Raw genomic sequence first — 18,393 nt, 5'->3', positions numbered from 1 at the left:
ACACACCCAACAGTGTCCACCAGGACATGCATTGCTAACAGCACAGTGAATGTTAGCAGGTCAGGAGTGGAGAGGATACACAGGACATGCATTGCTAACAGCACAGTGAATGTTAGCTAGAGGATACACAGGACACAGCTAACAGCACAGTGAATGTTAGCAGGTCAGGAGTGGAGAGGATACACAGGACATGCATTGCTAACAGCACAGCGAATGTTAGCAGGTCAGGAGTGGAGAGGATACACAGGACATGCATTGCTAACAGCACAGTGAATGTTAGCAGGTCAGGAGTGGAGAGGATACACAGGACATGCAGTGCTAACAGCACAGTGAATGTTAACATTATTAGATGCAATATATTCTTAATTGGCTTTTGAAAACAAGTGTAGAAAACATTTTCTAACTTCTGTTCCAGCTGAAGGAAAAAGTAATAATTATGTTTATATCCATTAAAACTTAACTTCAACCATGAACTGAATATTTATGGTTTAATATTTATTTGAACTATTCAAATAGCTGTTATTAGAAGGCGTTGAGGAACATTTAGATGACATTTTCTATTGAGATATACAAAACTCTACACTGTTTGTGAATTAATATTCATAGTTCTAAATTATTGATATTGCACATGCTGATATATTATTTTCATATTGTCAAATTTGCATTACAAATACTGCATTTTCTCTTTCAGCTGGATAGTATTACATCTCTTATCCAAGCAGCCATAAACCTGATGAATGCTGTTGTTCAAACAGTAAAGATGTCCTACATTGCATCAACTAAAATCATCTGAATCCACAGCTCCACTGGTCCTCGTCACCCTGTTGTCATATGGAGGATGAAGGCACCTGAAAAGAAGCCACTAATTAAAAAGAAGAAGCCAGAGGATGTTTATGCAGTTGTCAGGAAAGATTCTGCCAAAAAGAAAATTCACCCTGTTAAAGTTATGAGTGAGTTTAGAGGAGACACGTCCAGTAAACCTGCATTATACATTTGTAAAAAACGTGTCCAATTCTGTAACTAGTTTGGCCGTGTTTTGTGCAGGGCACACTATTTAACGTATCAAAGCAGACTTTCTTTAACCCTTTCAGTGTCACCCGCAGTATGTTTATGCTTCAATGTCTAAGAGTTATGCACATGGTTAATTGTTGTCTTTCATATGTTTCTTCCTTTTGCTTTTATGTGAATTTAGTATATCAACATTGAGGGCACTCTAAACTAAAGGTAATTAAAAAAAAGAAAACACAAGTTTTAAAAATAGAGGGATGATAACAACTTATTAGAGCATTCCAATGTGTTTCTTTCTGTATTAGACTCTTACTGCTAGTCATTCTTCAAGGCACACAATTTCATGTTAAAGGAATTGGAAAATCCTCTTTTTGCATTACTTTAGGAAGACATACATGGTGCATTTAGCAACAGGAAGAATATAGTGCTTCATATTTATTTTGAAATTAAGTGCAATACAGTATGACTGACTGCTTTTAGTTAAGATATAATTTAGTATATATATTTGAAAATGCTTAAAGGGGCTACCATTAACAATATTGAGCAATGATTTTAGCGCATCAGAGTTTCTCATTGCAACAACATTTTTTTTGTAATGTATTTTTCCCCCTAAAGATTTTGCCTCCGCTAGAAGCTTTTACTTGTTAAAAATATGTAGCTGTGAATTTTGAGCTTTTTTGACAAGTTGGGGAATTGGTCTGTAATTACATTCAAAGTCATTTGCTATATTAACTTATGAAGACAAAATACAGTTCATGTTTACAATGTCCATGCAAAAGCTTTTACAGAAAGCTTTAAACAGTGAGTAAGGATGAAGTTTTCCATGTGCCAATTTGACATCTCGAAATCGGGATATTTGATGGTGTTACATTTGTGTTTTAATCAGATATTCAATCAAGAATTCCCGTATTAATTTTCTCATTATTACAACCGACAAAATAAATACATTTTTCCAGAACTGAAGTTGGGAAGAGTATGTCTATACTGTGCCTTTATTACAATTCCTACGTGTAATTTTGTAAAAGTTAGAAAAGCCCACCTTACAGTGTGCTTTACAAGGTCTACTGTATTGTTATTGGCTAACATGTAGTCTCAAAATGGGTGGGATTCTGTGTATATTTCACCTGCAATCACCCTCTGACTGTCAAGTTTTACTGTTTTTGTATTGGCTACATGATGTAAGCTTGCAGCTAGCCTCTACCACTCATAATTAGATTTAATCTTGACCTGTCTGTTGCCGGGCAGGTTATGGGTCATGTTCCAATTTCTGTATACAGTACGTAGTGTATTTTTTATAATGTTGTAGATTTTTATAATTCATACACATTTTACCTCCCTTTCAAGTGAGGAAAAAATAAGAATAAAAACATAACAATAAAGGTTGTCCAAAGCCTAAACTGGACCTTCTTCCACACGGTGGACCAAAACAAAATTTAATTGGTACAAAATTGGTACGAAAAAACGAAATGGTTGACTGCAAGTATTCCCAGTTTGGTTTTTCAAACTGGCTCTTCATGATCCCTGTAGATTTCTGTGGGTTATAGTGATTTAAAAAATCTTCCACAAGCTATAAAAATAAATAAATACATAAATATATAAATAAATAATTCTACAAATTACATTACTCAGGGCTCATCAATCACGTAAGTCCACAATGTTTTAGATATATTCAGTTGCTTCTCTTAAGTGCTGCACCATAGGTTCTTTGAGAAGTTACCTCTCTTAATATCAGCTCACAAACCTGCTTATTGTCTCGTTGTGTGCAGCCTGTGAAATGCTGTGTGGCCGGTCTTTACTAAATAACCACTTGATAGAATTAATTTCTAACGCAACTAACAACCAATCCAGTTCAGTTACAAAACACCAACTTCACTAAATGTTTTATAGTCTTGTTCACAAAAAACACGGAGCGCAAAGCCTGATAGCTCTCATCAGGCAACGGTTCATGCCTTTATTGTATTAAAACACAGCTCTTTAATTCACTGTTAGTTTTCTTTCTTTTTTTCATACTCATAATGTGCTGTCATAGGCAAACGTGAAACTTAGTTTATATCACAAATTATGCCTTCATGGCAATCATGATATAAAGTGGGTTCATATGTATTCGTCTGTCTATCTCTCTGTCTGTCTTTCTCTCTATCCCTCTATCTATTTAGACTCACTCATGTGTATATATAAAGCAATAAAAGTAGATTTGTTGTTTAGCCTCCCCGCTTATTAAAGTCAGGAGCTGCTACTGATGTGTATACAACCTCTTTATTATGTATACGTTTTTATGACAACCAAATAAATCGACTTTTTCAAGGCTTACTAATGCCAGAAAGCCTAATCAAAGTTATAGCCTTTAAAAGCAATATATACGTTATTGAATCAATGATATACAAAATTTAAGCTGTATCAAGCCATAGAATACTTATTTATTGTCAGGGGGGGGGGGGGGGGGGGGGGGGGGGGGTACGCTTATTTATCAATAAACTACTGCACGATCTTAGTATGGTATACTAAATGGAAATTTTGGATGAATACATCAGCTTTGAACTTATTTTTTCAGTTTTAGAGATCTCAGTCATGTGTGAACACCACACAAAACATGTTTGTACTGTGTCACGCTAATATGAAGAAACAAAGACACAGCTTTATAGCGAGCCACAGCCCAAAAAGCATGCGCTGGAAGATCCAGATTCGAGGCTGACTGTTTATTCACCAGTTAGATCTTTGCTAAGGTCGAAGTTCTGCAAAACGTGTACTCTCACGTGTGCTCTTACAGAAATGTGTGGAAGTTTTCAATGATAAAGCATTTATAAAGGTGCTCTAATTCACTTAAATAATATTTATATTATTCAAGAAAAAAATCTCCTAAACTTTGTTAAAGAATAATAAAAATTACTTTAATGGCATTGATTGTTTGAATTTTCATTTGTGTATTACAAACATAATAAAACACTATTGATAATGCAAATAAAAACCATATTGTTTAGACTATGCTGAGCTGCTCTTGTCTCAACATCACTATAGTGTACTATATTTCCTATACCAAACTGCATATTCAAAAATGTGTACTGTGGTATGAAATATATTCCATGAAGCTAAATAATAGTTGAGACGCATCTACCAATCTGATATGATTGCAGTTTATTCATATTCACAGCTGTCCTTGTCTTTCAAAGCTTGCATAACGGAAAATAAATACAAAAATGATTCTGTAGTTTACTTTGCAAGAGTATGTTTTGTGTTATTTATTTACCCATAGTACAGCTTCCGGGAGTGTTTTTAAATGGAATGTAACCTTATTCTCCTTCTTTGAAACCAGATATTTCCAAATGAATTTCACCATTAATTTACTGTATTTCTAGGCTTAATCTAAGAAAATATAATACACAAATAACAGCTAATGGAAAAGAAAGAGCACAGATCATATATATCATATATATATATATATATATATATATATATATTAGCTCAAAAGGCCAGCTGCCCAACCTTTCGATATGTTACACATATCTTTCTCAAGGGAGCCTGTGTTTGAATCAAAACATTGGAGGTATTTATAGGTGTTTGACGGCATGACAACTACTTGTTATTGTTTATATTCAAATCCATGATTTATTCTTACATGATGTAATGGTGTTTTATATGTGACATCATTTTTACTTATATCTTTAAATCTATATTAATTCTAATTAACATTATTCTATATAAACTTATATTGATATTATCATGCAATGCTGGCTCTGAGGATCAGCCTTGATATGGTCTCCCCAGCGCATCAGCATGCACAACTTTTGAATTAATTTTGTCTATTTAATTATTTTTAACTTTTACATATTTATTGGAATTAATTAGTTCATTCTTTTCTGTTGAGTCCCGCTGGCATAATTGTGTTCAGTCTATTTATCCATTTACTTTCTTTTATTCTTCTATATGTCGCATTGTCTAATTTGAGCTGTTACTACAAACTTTACATTATTTATGTCATGTCCTTGACTGGTGAAGTGCTGTACTATTGGTTCATTCATTTTTTTTATTTCTAATTAATGAAAGGTGGTTCTGAATTCTTTTATATAAAGTTGTTCCAGTCTCTCCAACATGTTTTATTTCATCACATTTTTTTCACAGGCTATTCCATAAACAACATTGCTATTTTTACAGTAGATATTAGTTTTTAGTGGATATGTGGTGTTCTTATGTTTAATTATATTTACTTTTGTCAATGTATTTACAAACTTTACATGTACTAGTGCAAGCATTTGTAGAACTTATTCTGTCAATTATTATTTTATGTTTACTGTGAACTAGAATATCACCTAAATTAGCTTCTCTTTTGAATGCTACAACAACCTTAAGAAATACTTTTTCAATTTTATTTCTAAATTATGTAGAATCTGCAAGTGTTTCCAAACTATCTTAGAAATATTGAGCAAAAGTTTAGAGTACGCCATTACTAATGGGATGCTCTTGACCTTTTTATCTCCATTTTTATAATCTAGTAGATCATCTCATTTTAGTTTATCCACTTTTCTTAACTCTGTCTCTATAATTCTTTATTTGTATCCTCTTTTTTTAAGATTTGTTTTTAATACATGTCTTTGTTTTACACAGTCACTTTCTTTAGAGCATATTCTTCATATTCTTTTTCCTAGACCCTTTGGGATTACCCTTTTAGTGTGTATTGGATGTGCAGAGGACATGTGTAAATACTGGTTTATAAAAGAGGTCAGTCTCAATTGAACCTTCTTCAAGTTTTACTATGGTATCTAAAAATTATATTTCTTTTCTTGTCCATCGAAGGTCCACCTTAATATTACTGTGTATTTCATTTGCCATTTTATGAAACTGGAAAAGAGATTTTTCTCCATGTGTCCAAACCCAAAAAATATCATCTACAAACCGAATGTATTCTAAAGGTTCTCCTTCTGATTTTCTAAGTAATTGTTCTGCCCATTTCCCCATGTGTGTACTGTCAAAATGCATTCCTAATTTAGATCTTATTGCTGTATCGTTTTTTTTTTTTGTGGTTTTTATCAACAAATGTAAAATAACTGTTTTCTAAAACTACATTGATCATGTTCAGCACCTCTGCTGTGGGTATTGATTTATCTACTCTATCATCTAATGCTTTTTGACAAGCATCTAAAGTTTCTTTACGGGGGACACTTGGGTACAAGGATTTTACATCCATGCAAAATAAAATTGTATTCTCTGGAAGGTTGTGCTTTAGTGATTCAAGTCTTTTGGTGGTATGCACTGCTTGGAGAAAACACACAGCACAGCATCCTCCAAAATAAGCCATAGGGCATGGAAGTGTATAGAATGCATACAACAGTCCCTCTTTGCATTAAAAGGCAAGCAGCCGTATTCCTTAAACTGAGACTTAACACAGAGGGAATGATACGAGCTAAATTAAATCTGTACCTCTTCTTATAGGTTCAAGCTGCCTTCTTCTACTGCTCCTTTTATACACCCAAACTGATATCTAAACAACTAGATTGTTGACTCAATAGGTCTTTGCAGTTGTTCCTGTGATAGTCATTTTATTTGTGTTTGCAATGTTTTTTTTTTTTTTTTTTTTTTTTTTACCTTTCAACTAGATATGCCAATCAAATATAATACATTTCACAGACATTAAATAATGTACAACTAACTCCTGAAAAATAAGATGCATGTGCTCTACAGAAATAATTGGACACATACATAATAATAATAATAATAATAATAATAATAATAATAATAATAATAATAATAAATAATAATAATAATAATAATAATAATAATAAAACAACCTGTACCCAAATTAACAATCTACAATTCAAAGCATATTTGTCTCCTGTTGTGGATAGCTTGCCTCAAGCAAAAGCTTTATATGTGGTAGTGGATAGGTGGCTGGAAAACAGAACTGACAAGAGACTAATTAAAATTGCACTCCAGGCTACAATAAAAGAAAACAAATGAAGCACTGGAACAATAAAGTCAGTGAGAATACTTCATAGAACCACTCAGTTAACACACGGAAGGGAAGAAACCCACACAGCGAAAGGAAACCTCTGGGTTAGCCTCTTTGTGGCCCAGTATTTTAGAGATGACAGGGATTATTTATTCTAGTGTGCTGTAATGATAAGGTGTGACTTATTTAATTGGGTGAGGTCAAAAACGACACACTTTCGGTAATTACACCTATGTGTTTGTGCTTTTAAATTAGATCTATGGTCATATTACATAACCTTTTAGATTCATAATCTATAATATGCTATTTTGTTGTCAGTCTGGTGCTTCTGAGCTGATAGTATTATATAATAATGAACCACACAATATATTACTTAAAATGCTGTACAGCCACAACACCAAAAATGAATGCTGATATATTCTAATGCATTGTCCTCTGTAATAAGTGGAATCAAGCACTCAAGCTAGAGTAGCATTCATGTGCTTGATGTAATTGGAATTGCAAATACAGCTGCTCATTGAGTCTAATGAAAGCAGCCACACCGAATACTAGGTCTGAGTTATACTATCGATGGTAAAGCAATCAATCACAAGATATTGAACACTCGTCACCCTGTCGTTGCTGTTCAGCCACCTGCAGACCTGCGTTATTCATACAGAGGGATAGTGAGTTCAACATGAGAGGCTATCTGAACTTGAGCACACAAGAGTTTGCCTATAAAAAGATACTCACCAGATATGACATATCTGAATACAGTAATTTTGCTGTGGTAATCAGTATAATAAAATCCCTTCCATCTGCACTAACACATTTACAGAAACAGAGAAGATGTGATAGGATTTGTTTTTTTTAAAGGGCCCCTCTTAGTGAAAGGGTTACAGAACATTCTGTATATTTACAAGTATTGTATTACTTTACATGAACTGTATCTTGTGCTGTATTGCAGCTTTATATATATATATTTTTGTTTGTTTTTGGTATTTGTATTCACACATGGGTAATAAATTACCTGGGGATCAAACAAATTATGTTTGAAAAGATATTGCTGTGTTACTTACAACAAGACTGGTAAAGTAATGCACGTATTGTAAACAGAACAGGGTGTTCTGTAACCCTTTAAACAAGATACTAGCAAGATTAATTCACAAATGTCCTTTGTTATTTATAGTTTAACAACATCATCTGTATTTGAATGTGACCAGGAGTGATTTTATGTTTCAGCAAGCATGATGGTGTTCCATTGCTTGTGGGGTGTAGCTTGTACAAGGAAACTGATTAAGAAAAAACTTTCTTAACTGTCTTATTCCCAGGGGTCAGCAAACATGTGTGTTGATGGCAGATCGCATGAACATGTTGAGTAATAGTAAAGGCCATAGAGCCAGAACCAGAGTAGGAATATTCAATGTGTTAATTTAGTCTGAAAATCAAATATGCTCTGTTTAAAACCTAATTTTATATCATGAAAGAGACCCATCACAGATAATGACCTTCACTCAAATGACCAAGTAGAGACAGCTGGACATCTGAAAAGGGAAAACAGTCAATTTCAAGACACAAGGCACCTGGGCATACCTGTGGTGAGGTCGTCCCCTCAGTCAAATAATGTTTTCATCATCCAGATCTTGTGACATTCAATAATGCAGTAGTAATGTAAATATTCCTTTGAGTAAACACCATCTGTCCCACTTTTGATACAGATGCTGCAGTGTACACCACTTTCCTAAGGGAAAACTGACTGCCTCAATAGTTTTTATGTAAAACGGTAAAATCTTGAAAATAAATTATGTGCAAAGTGTCATTTTAGAAAGTGTTGCACTTGCATCAGTATGGTCACGTGGCAATGACACAAAGCAACTGATAATACAAAATTAGCAATTAAAACACAAATTATTTAAATGATTATTAGAAAGGACCTTATGGAAACAAGACATGTATGAAATATGACAATATAAATGTGGAGACAATTATGTAAAATGATAACTGGGGAGTGTGTATTTCAGACATACACGTTTACATCTAAACACGTTTCTTTCTATTGATATGTACTGTAATAAAAAGTGCTTTGTATTTTCATACATCTTTGAAACAATGTTTGTATATATATATATATATTTGTTTTCTACTTGGTGATATTTAAACATATACATACAGTATATATGTATATATTAACTGGTGACCAATTTTTTCAATAGGCCCATCCAGTTGATATAACATGCTTATTAACACCAGTAACCCCTGCGCTGTTTGTGAAACTGTCAAACAGCACCAAATCTCCACAAGGTGTGCACCTGATAAAGAAAACCCTCCAGAACCCTCCACATCCAGTGAAAATCTGGTAAATCCAAGAAAAGATGCACTTTTCCAACATCAAAACTACCTTAGCAACAAGCCCTCTGCATTTAACATCCTGGTATCAAGCCCTTTTTTTTTACCACTGGACCTCCAAGCTTCCTAAAGAACACAAATGTTTCAATGGTCTGAAAGGCAATACTCTGTGGGATACACTGGTCTGTGAGTTTTTAAAGGATTTATATACTTTAATAGATCTTAATAGCTCTGTGCTTTCCGCTCTCCTTGAAATAACCACACTTTGTGGGAAAAGTGCATTTGATTTATATATTGTTACCAGGGTTTGGGGGTAAACTTCTGTTTTTCAATTTCAATTCCTTTTTAAAATCAATTCCCATGCCATTTTAATCAATTCCTACACATCACTGATCAAAATTGCACTCGGCAGTATTACTTTAATTGAAGTCACTGTTTATTAGTCGATTAAACTGACTTCAAATTAAAAGCGATTGAACAATCACAACAATTACCATTAATGTCTCTATTATGGATGTGTTTACATCAATCATGTGATATAAAGGTTCTGGATGACATTACTTTCCAAAAATATACCAAACACCATGTTATCTTTAAAACAGAACCCCATTGGCCATTGAAGTGTAGAGAGAGAAAAAAAACCTTGAAGGATGCATAGATTTGAATTGAGCATGTATGGTGCACATAGGCTCAGGTTCTGGTGATGGATGGATGGATTATGATGTTCCATAAAGCAAGTTTATATTAATTTGCAGGAGGGTGCCAGAATTAATGTGCAGACATTTTACTGAGTTACTTCATTGATCAGCCATAATAAATAGCATGTCACTTGCACGGCTAGATTTGCATTTCTTCAATACAGTTAACCTGTGGTGTAGCATAATAGAAAACAGGGGAAAAAAAGAAATCCTGTTGAAATCGAAGTGATGAATATAAATTCTTACCGGACTAGCTTTCTTACCACTGATTTTAATCAAATTTTTTTCACCAGCTACTAATTCTCAAAAAAAAAAGAAACTGTAAATAAATAATGTAAATGATGGAATTTGTAATAACTTGTTTTAGTATTTCAAAGAGAACTGTGTTCAAAGTGAAGCTCAAAAGGGAGCCCATAAGGTGTAAACTTTTAATTGGAGGCCTGACAGCCTTTCCAAATATCATTTATATATATATATATATATATATATGCCAGGCGGGAGAGAATCTGCAGATTTAAAAAAAAAAAAAAAAAAAAAAAATACATCATTGGCTGTGAAAAATTTCCAAACCATAACCGATCAAGTTTATCCATTTTCAGTTTTTTTGTTGCTTATATATTGTAAACTACCCCAAACTGGTTTCACAACAACAACACATATCCAGATAAAAAAAAAAAACAGCTCACTTCATATTGCACTTGCATAAAGCAAATGTCATATCATGAACCCAATGAGACAGAGCATGTGGGCGTCAATTTTGGTATAGTCTGAATTATCACAGCATCCTCAGTATGTTAACAAGCCTTCCTGCATTGCTGGAATAAAACTAAAAGTGACTTCATGACACTGTGCAGTCCTGATTAATGCTGCAGCCTTCAGTGACAGTTATACCAATGCTAGAAACAGGTGAATACAATTTGAGGGTGATAGTGGAGTCATCATTAAAAGCAGCTCACCATTGTGTTGCGGCATTAAAAAGATAAATAGAATGTTAAACTATATTGCAAAAAGTGTGGAATACAAGTCTAGAGAGGCTATGCTAAGATTATACAATGCCCTAGTTAGACCCCACCTAGAATACTTTGTGCAGTTTTGGTCACCTCACTATAAAAAATACATTATTGCACTCAAGGTAAAGAAAAGAGCAACTAGGCTGATCCCAGGACTTAATAACATGAGGAGGACAGGTTAAAACAATTAAATCTCTTAAAATTTAGCACAGGGAGATGAACAAGAGGACATACACTGAAGCTGAGTGAAAGTAAGTTTAGAACAAAAAGTTAAAATAACTTTTTTCATATTATATATTTTTGTTAGAAATGCATGGAATGGCCTACCATGTGAACTAGTATAGGATCTGACATTTAAAAAAGACTAGATGCTGTGCTTTTAAATTAGTTACCCCCCAATAGGTGAGAATGGTGTTCTAACCAGGGATGAGCTTTGATGGGTCGAATGGCCTTTTCTCATTCTCAAACGTTTCTAAAAAAAAAAAAAAAAAAAAAAATATGAATTAAAAAAATAGATTTTTATTTTCTTGAATACTCAAACGTTAAGGAGTTAAAGCAGTGGGGAGTATAAAGAAAGTGTATCAATGGAATTGTTAGAACCCTCCCACAAAACTACTCACAGGTGGCCTACTACAACTCGATTCAAAGAAGTCGTTGTAACTAAACATGCATGGAAAGAGAACCACCACATAAGGCTATGGAACATAAGGTTGTAGTGTTTGTAAAATACGGCATTACTGTAGCCAGTTTGGATAGGATTATAAAATCTATACTAAGAAGACTGATAAACTCAGATCAATGCAAGAAGCAGGCTTCATAACACACTCTTAACCTCTTTAATAATGTGATCAATGCATAATAAATCTATTATTTACTTAGTTAACACTGATGAAGACTCCCTTCAGTTCAGAGGAAGTGACAGATTCTCAACAGTTCAACTGCTATCAGCTGATGCACGGCTGTTTTATGGTTAAGACAGATTGAGCAGGCTGATCTTTAATTCAGACAGTATAATGTTGTGTATGCCATATGTGATCCTGCTAACACCCTGAGCAGCAATACAATTGATAAATTGGACTAATAAAAACCCACAGTATAATGCAGTGTATGAAAGGAACCGTTTGTTACATCATCTGACATTATATTATTACCATGCTGGGGGTTTCGTTTGTAAGATTAACAAAGGGTGCGTGGTAATACATATAAACTACCGGTACTTGTATAGAGAGATTTCTTTTCCATTCTAATTGTAAATTCACTAATTACAGTAAAGCAATTTATAATGAAGTTTGCCTCTTTATGTTGAATTTTTTTCCCCAAACAGAAGCTTGATCTAATTGACCACACATCAGAAATGATGACATGGATAATACATGTGCATTATAAAGAGAAGAGGTTGATAATGTATTTAATAATGCAATCTCACTTTTTCAGATGTGTTCGTGGCCCAGTTCATGCGTCAATGTCTGATGGCATTCGCATTGGCATACTTATTTTTAATCAAGAAACTGAACATGCGTTGTCATTATAGCAGTAGACTGGAGGATTCCCACGAAACTCTAATCTCCCCAACTGCCATATTTCAATCCAGCGAAATTCACGGGATGAACATATTTGACATCTCTGGGTAAAGCAAGCCCAACTAACAATGCTATATACTATGCTAAAGGCTTTGAGAGATGAACTGTCGTTGAATCCCAGCAGACCTTCCTAAATCACTTGCTGTAGACTCCCTGCCTACAATGTCTAAGCTGTGACCACAGAGGTGATATTTCTTCATGAGGGCAGTTTACTGTGACACAGTATGTCAAGGATAGTGAACTATGAACCATATAACTATTCAATGTATTGAATTTACCATATTTTGTGTATAATTACTCCTCTTTATCTGATGTGTGTGATTTTATTATTTTATTTTTGTTTACTTCCAATGCTCATTAAGTTCCCGACCCATATATTGTTTGTAAAATTAATGGTATTGGGAAAAACCTTTGGGGAAACAACAATATAACATACTTGTAAAATAACAGTTGTTTTGATTGGCTAAAGGTTTTTGTTAGAATGGACCAGCATATGTTTCAATGAGATAATCATCTAGTTTCAAATAACCTGATTAACAGTAATCTCAGAACACCAGACAATAATGTTACTTTATGAAAGACAGTCCAAGAGTCTGTGAAACCAGTCAAAGACTTTCATTAAATTGTATTGTGAAAGGGAGGCAGTGCTACAGGCTGTCTCACTGCCTAAAGGGCAGGACAACCATATGAAAATGTCAAGAATGTGGGGGTGTAAATTGTCTGCCCATTCCTTAAACTGTTTATAAATGGTGTCTGTTCATTTCAACCAGGGCTGCTGAACCAGAGGGGTGCAGGAGGTACTGTCCAAAAATAGTGTTGGAAGAGTGCTGAAGTTGCTGCGGAGCTGTCCAGCTGCTGTAAGCTGTTGCCAGTTTCCACAGCAAGAAAGACGACGAGAAAAGTATCCTGTAAGCTGGAGGGACAAAAAAAAGGGATCCTGCTTGCTTGTTAAACTTTTTTGATACACTGTAGACATGCATGTATTGTTATTGAATCATACTTCGTGTGCCAGCACTGTACACGATTTGACAGACAAAGAGTGAACTCAGGAAGTATCTGCAGGGGTGCATGTGGTTACACAAATAGAAATAACAACCTCTCACCTTCAGTGATCACGTTCAGCACTGGATAATCAAAATATAGATAACTTACTTAAAATTTGACAGAGACTAAAAGATTAATTCAGGTTCTATTGAAAGAAATTTGAAGAAAGTAACACTAGTAATAGTTGTGCATCTGAGAAAAAACCAAGATGCTAACCCTAACTTTTCTCTTTCCTTTATTGTGAGTACTATTGGATTTAGGGAGGGTCTTTCAACCAGTCAGATGTCCCGTTGATTTCTAATGTTTCTGTAGTTGCAGGGGTTTTCACAGTAATCTGGACCCCTACAGTACCAATCCAAACCTCTCATTTAGTTCTGCAACTGAAAACCCTAAATAATCCACACAAGGAGCATGTTAATGCATTCTTATATTAATGACCTGCCGATATTCCCTTCAGAGCTATTATGACAAGCAGATATCCTACACAGTGCAGCTTAATCATGTGCAAATGGATGTGACACTGCCCTGACCTATAACATTGATCTCATGTCTAGTGACTGTTGGATTACAAGACAAATACAACAAAAAACATGGTGCAGCAATTAATCGATCATATTTATAATGCAGCCACTTTTTTTGTTGCCTAAACCTGCAGCTATTGGAAGGAATTATGAAAATAACTGATCAATATAGCAACATGTAATGGCATGCGGATTGGCATTAACTTGCAATTACAGCAGGAAACAAGATGTTCATAAAGTAATATATTTTTAAGTTATTTAAAATATTCAAGTAAAAAACTACATTGTTCCTGTATTCGGTTATTTATGTGAGGTTATGAGTGGTTCATTTTAGAAATATCGCACACTTGCTGACTGTTTTGGTAAAACGTTGTTCAAGACCACATTTTCTAAAAGGAACCAAAGTACGCTGCTGCTCTTTTTTAAACAGCCCATTTTTTTTAGTTTTGATTAATGAGTTTATTTTACAATTGCTAAACTGCCTATTATTCACTGTATTTTAATTTGAGGCTACGAAATGGGCTGTCTTGGTCTTTGTGAAGTGAAAACTCGTTTACAGTTAACATGCATTACAACATAACATTAAACCTGGACAAAGAAAATAAAACCGAATCAATATGGGTCAGAACAACGGACAAAAATTCAAAAGGCATAATAATAGGAGCATGCTATAGACCGCCAGATTCAGATGGTGAGCACAATAATCTGTTATACAATGACATTAGAAATGCGTGTAGCAAAGGAGAAGCCATACTAATGGGGGATTTCAACTTCCCCCAAATAAAATGGGAAAACCCGGTGGGTAGCACGAAGGATGAAATGACAAATGACTGCTTCCTAACACAATTTGTCAAGGCACCGACTAGAGGGGAGGCATGCCTTGATTTAGTCTTTTCAAATAACAAAGATAGAATAACTAAAACAGAGGTCAGAGAACCACTGGCAAACTCAGACCACAACATGGTCTCATTTGAAGTGTTTTTTAAAACCCCAAAAATAATGACTAAAGCTAAGGTTTACAATTTTAGAAAAGCAAACTATGAAGCTATGAAACAGAGACTAACAGAAGTAGATTGGAGTAAAATAGAGAAAACACCCACAGAAGAAGGATGGTTGTTCTTCAAAAATGTAGTACTAGAGGCGCAAAACAATTACATCCCTAAAGTAGACAAATCGAAATGTAAAACTAAATTGCCAAAATGGTTTAATAGATCAATTAAAAAAAAAATCAGTGAAAAAAGGCACTTTACAGAGCATTAAAAAAGGACCAAAAAGAAAGTACACAGAAAGAGTACACAGAACTGCAAACGCAAGTCAAAAAGGGAAATAGAAATGAACATTGCTAAGGGAGCTAAAACCAATTCCAAAATGTTTTTCCAATATTACAACAGCAAGCGAACATTCAAAGAGGAGATTAAATGTTTAAGAGATACAAATGGCAAAATCGTAGATGAAGAAAAAAAAATAGCAAATATATTAAATGATTACTCTTCAAAAGTTTTTACAAAGGAAGATACTGACAACATGCCCCACATGTCATCAGTCCCTATCCAGTTTTAAATAACTTTAGCATAACTGAGGCAGAAGTGTTAAAGGGACTAGGAGCTCTTAAAATAAACAAATCCCCTGGGCCAGATGAGATCCTCCCAGTAGTACTCAAATAAATGAAAGAAGTAATTTACAAACTGCTAACCAAGATCATGCAGCAGTGTCTTGACACAGGGGTGGTACCGACAGACTGGAAAATTGCAAACGTAATACCGATCCACAAAAAGGGAAACAAAACTGAACCAGGTAACTACAGACCAGTAAGCCTGACTTCTATTATATGCAAACTTATGGAAACTATAATAAGATCAAAAATGTACTGCACGCAGGAAATAAAAATGTACATTATAAATATCATATGGGAGATACTGAAATTGGAGAAGGAATCTATGAAAAAGACCTAGGTGTTTTTGTTGACTCAGAAATGTCTTCATCTAGACAATGTGGGGAAGCTATAAAAAAGGCTAACAAGATGATCGGATACATTGTGAAAAGTGTTGAATTTAAATCAAGGTTAGTAATGTTAAAACTGTACAATGCACTAGTAAGACCTCATCTTGAATATTGTGTGCAGTTCTGGTCACCTCGCTATAAAAAAGATATTGCTGCTCTAGAAAGAGTGCAAAGAAGAGCGACCAGAATTATTCCGGGCTTAAAAGGCATGTCATATGCAAACAGGCTAAAAGAATTGAATCTGTTCAGTCTTGAACAAAGAAGACTACGTGGCGACCTAATTCAAGCATTCAAAATTCTAAAAGGTATTGACAGTGTCGACCCAAGGGACTTTTTCAGCCTGAAAAAAGAAACAAGGACCAGGAGTCACAAATGGAGATTAGACAAAGGGGCATTCAGAACAGAAAATAGGAGGCACTTTTTTACACAGAGAATTGTGAGGGTCTGGAATCAACTCCCCAGTAATGTTGTTGAAGCTGACACCCTGTGATCCTTCAAGAAGCTGCTTGATGAGATTTTGGGATCAATAAGCTACTAACAACCAAACGAGCAAGATGGGCTGAATGGCCTCTTCTCGTTTGTAAACTTTCTTATGTTCTTATGCGGCTAAAGCCATTTACAACTGTCCTTTATCTGACCCTGCAGATGTAGGGAGTATAATGAATGACTGGTCAAGAAAATAACAACAGATGTTAATGTATCCCCAAAGGCAACACAAAGGTCAGGCAAGGTATAGCGGTTTATTACTCTCCATAAGTGAAATGTTTATTGTATTTAAAAAAACAACAGTATGGAAATACATTGCATCTGAACTGTAATTCAAAACAGCTCTTGACTTTACCACGCCTCTGAAGTATTTTAAGGGCTGTGCCATGCATTCTAGATTAACAGCAAATGCTAGATGGACAGAAGAAAAATACATCTGGAATAAAGTGTCTTTTAGGAATCACATGTATGTATTGGGGACATTCAACAACATCTCAATATTTCATAACTGTTTATGTCAAGATCACAGGATAAAGGATCTCAGGATTTTTTTAATTCCAATTGGAATTTTGATATCTTGTGATCTTGTGATCTGGACAATGTAATTTTTGGTACAATTACCTTCATACGACCAATAAGCATATTTATGTTTTACTAAGACTTAGCAAGAGTAGAGGCCTGTTTAAACCAGATGCAATGCGACAAGCGAATCTGTAATATGACAAAAACAAAACAAAGAAAAAATAGAACAACCCCTCCACACTGCCTGCGATTCGACAGGGCGACACTAAAGCAGAGCTAGAAAAATAGAATTGGAGTAAATTTTTGTGATTTTGTTGCACAGCAGCTAGGGAACTTGCCAATGTCCAATCATGCTAACCTGTTTTTCTCCCTTTTTGTGAACTGTGGTGTTGCTTGGCATGTCACAAAGTATGGGGTCTGTGACGTGGTTTGCAGTATGCAGGTGTAGTTGGTGTAGTGCTCAGGCATAACACACACAAGACAGTGAGAGTTCAATAAAACAACTCCTTTATTTGGCTGGGTTGCATGTCAACAAGCCTTAAATAATAAGAAGGGCTCTACACCGCAATGTGTATCGCTCTTGTCAAAACAAAGATTTTCAGTCCCAAAATAATAAGACACTTTATAATTACACCCAACACAGACACTATCACTTTTCCCAACAGTGAGTGCTCTCTTTATGCAGGGGTAGTGCAAGACAGCAGTTTGTCAGACAATTGTACAGTGTAATCCAAGTTAGTGTTTAGCCATCTGATAAAGACAAATGACAAACGGAATGACAAACAAACAAAACACTCAACACTCACAATACGTTTAACACTGTTTCCTTTACCGTTCCTTTTGATAACCACAACAAATGAATACATTACAGCGTCACATCCCCTATTATACCTTCAGACATGCCCACTTTGATAGCTAGTTCAATCACGTCTCCACCAATCCATGACTGAGACTTCACTTACCGCATTAGGACGATGACTTAGGAGTATTGTGACTCTGCCTCCTTCCTGGATGGCTGGCTTCCGACTGACCCTGGAATGAACTGCCAGACCATCCAGTATGAGGCACACTGTTCCTGTGATACAGCTCCCTCCCAGGTCGGGAGGGAGATTGTTGACTAGAATTCATTCGCTCTCTGTCACAGGGTCTGAATAGCATTTGTAATCTGTCCAATCTGGTACTGTTTGTTAGAATGGAGCCTAATAATGAAATGCTGAAATTGGAAAAGCTTCTCCTTGAATTCCTACTGGAAGATAA

The 18,393-nt window shown here is 35.0% G+C and overlaps 1 pseudogene; it reads left to right on the top strand.

Annotated features, from left to right (window-relative positions):
• Positions 1–2,136, top strand: part of LOC121321629 — a 199,183-nt pseudogene extending 197,047 nt beyond the window's left edge.
• Positions 2,137–18,393: the final 16,257 nt, after the last annotated feature.

Source organism: Polyodon spathula, chromosome 10 (assembly GCF_017654505.1).
Source record: "Polyodon spathula isolate WHYD16114869_AA chromosome 10, ASM1765450v1, whole genome shotgun sequence".
Lineage (NCBI taxonomy): Eukaryota > Metazoa > Chordata > Actinopteri > Acipenseriformes > Polyodontidae > Polyodon > Polyodon spathula.
Note: the sequence above shows the minus strand (reverse complement) of the source record. Positions and strands in the feature narration are given on the sequence as shown.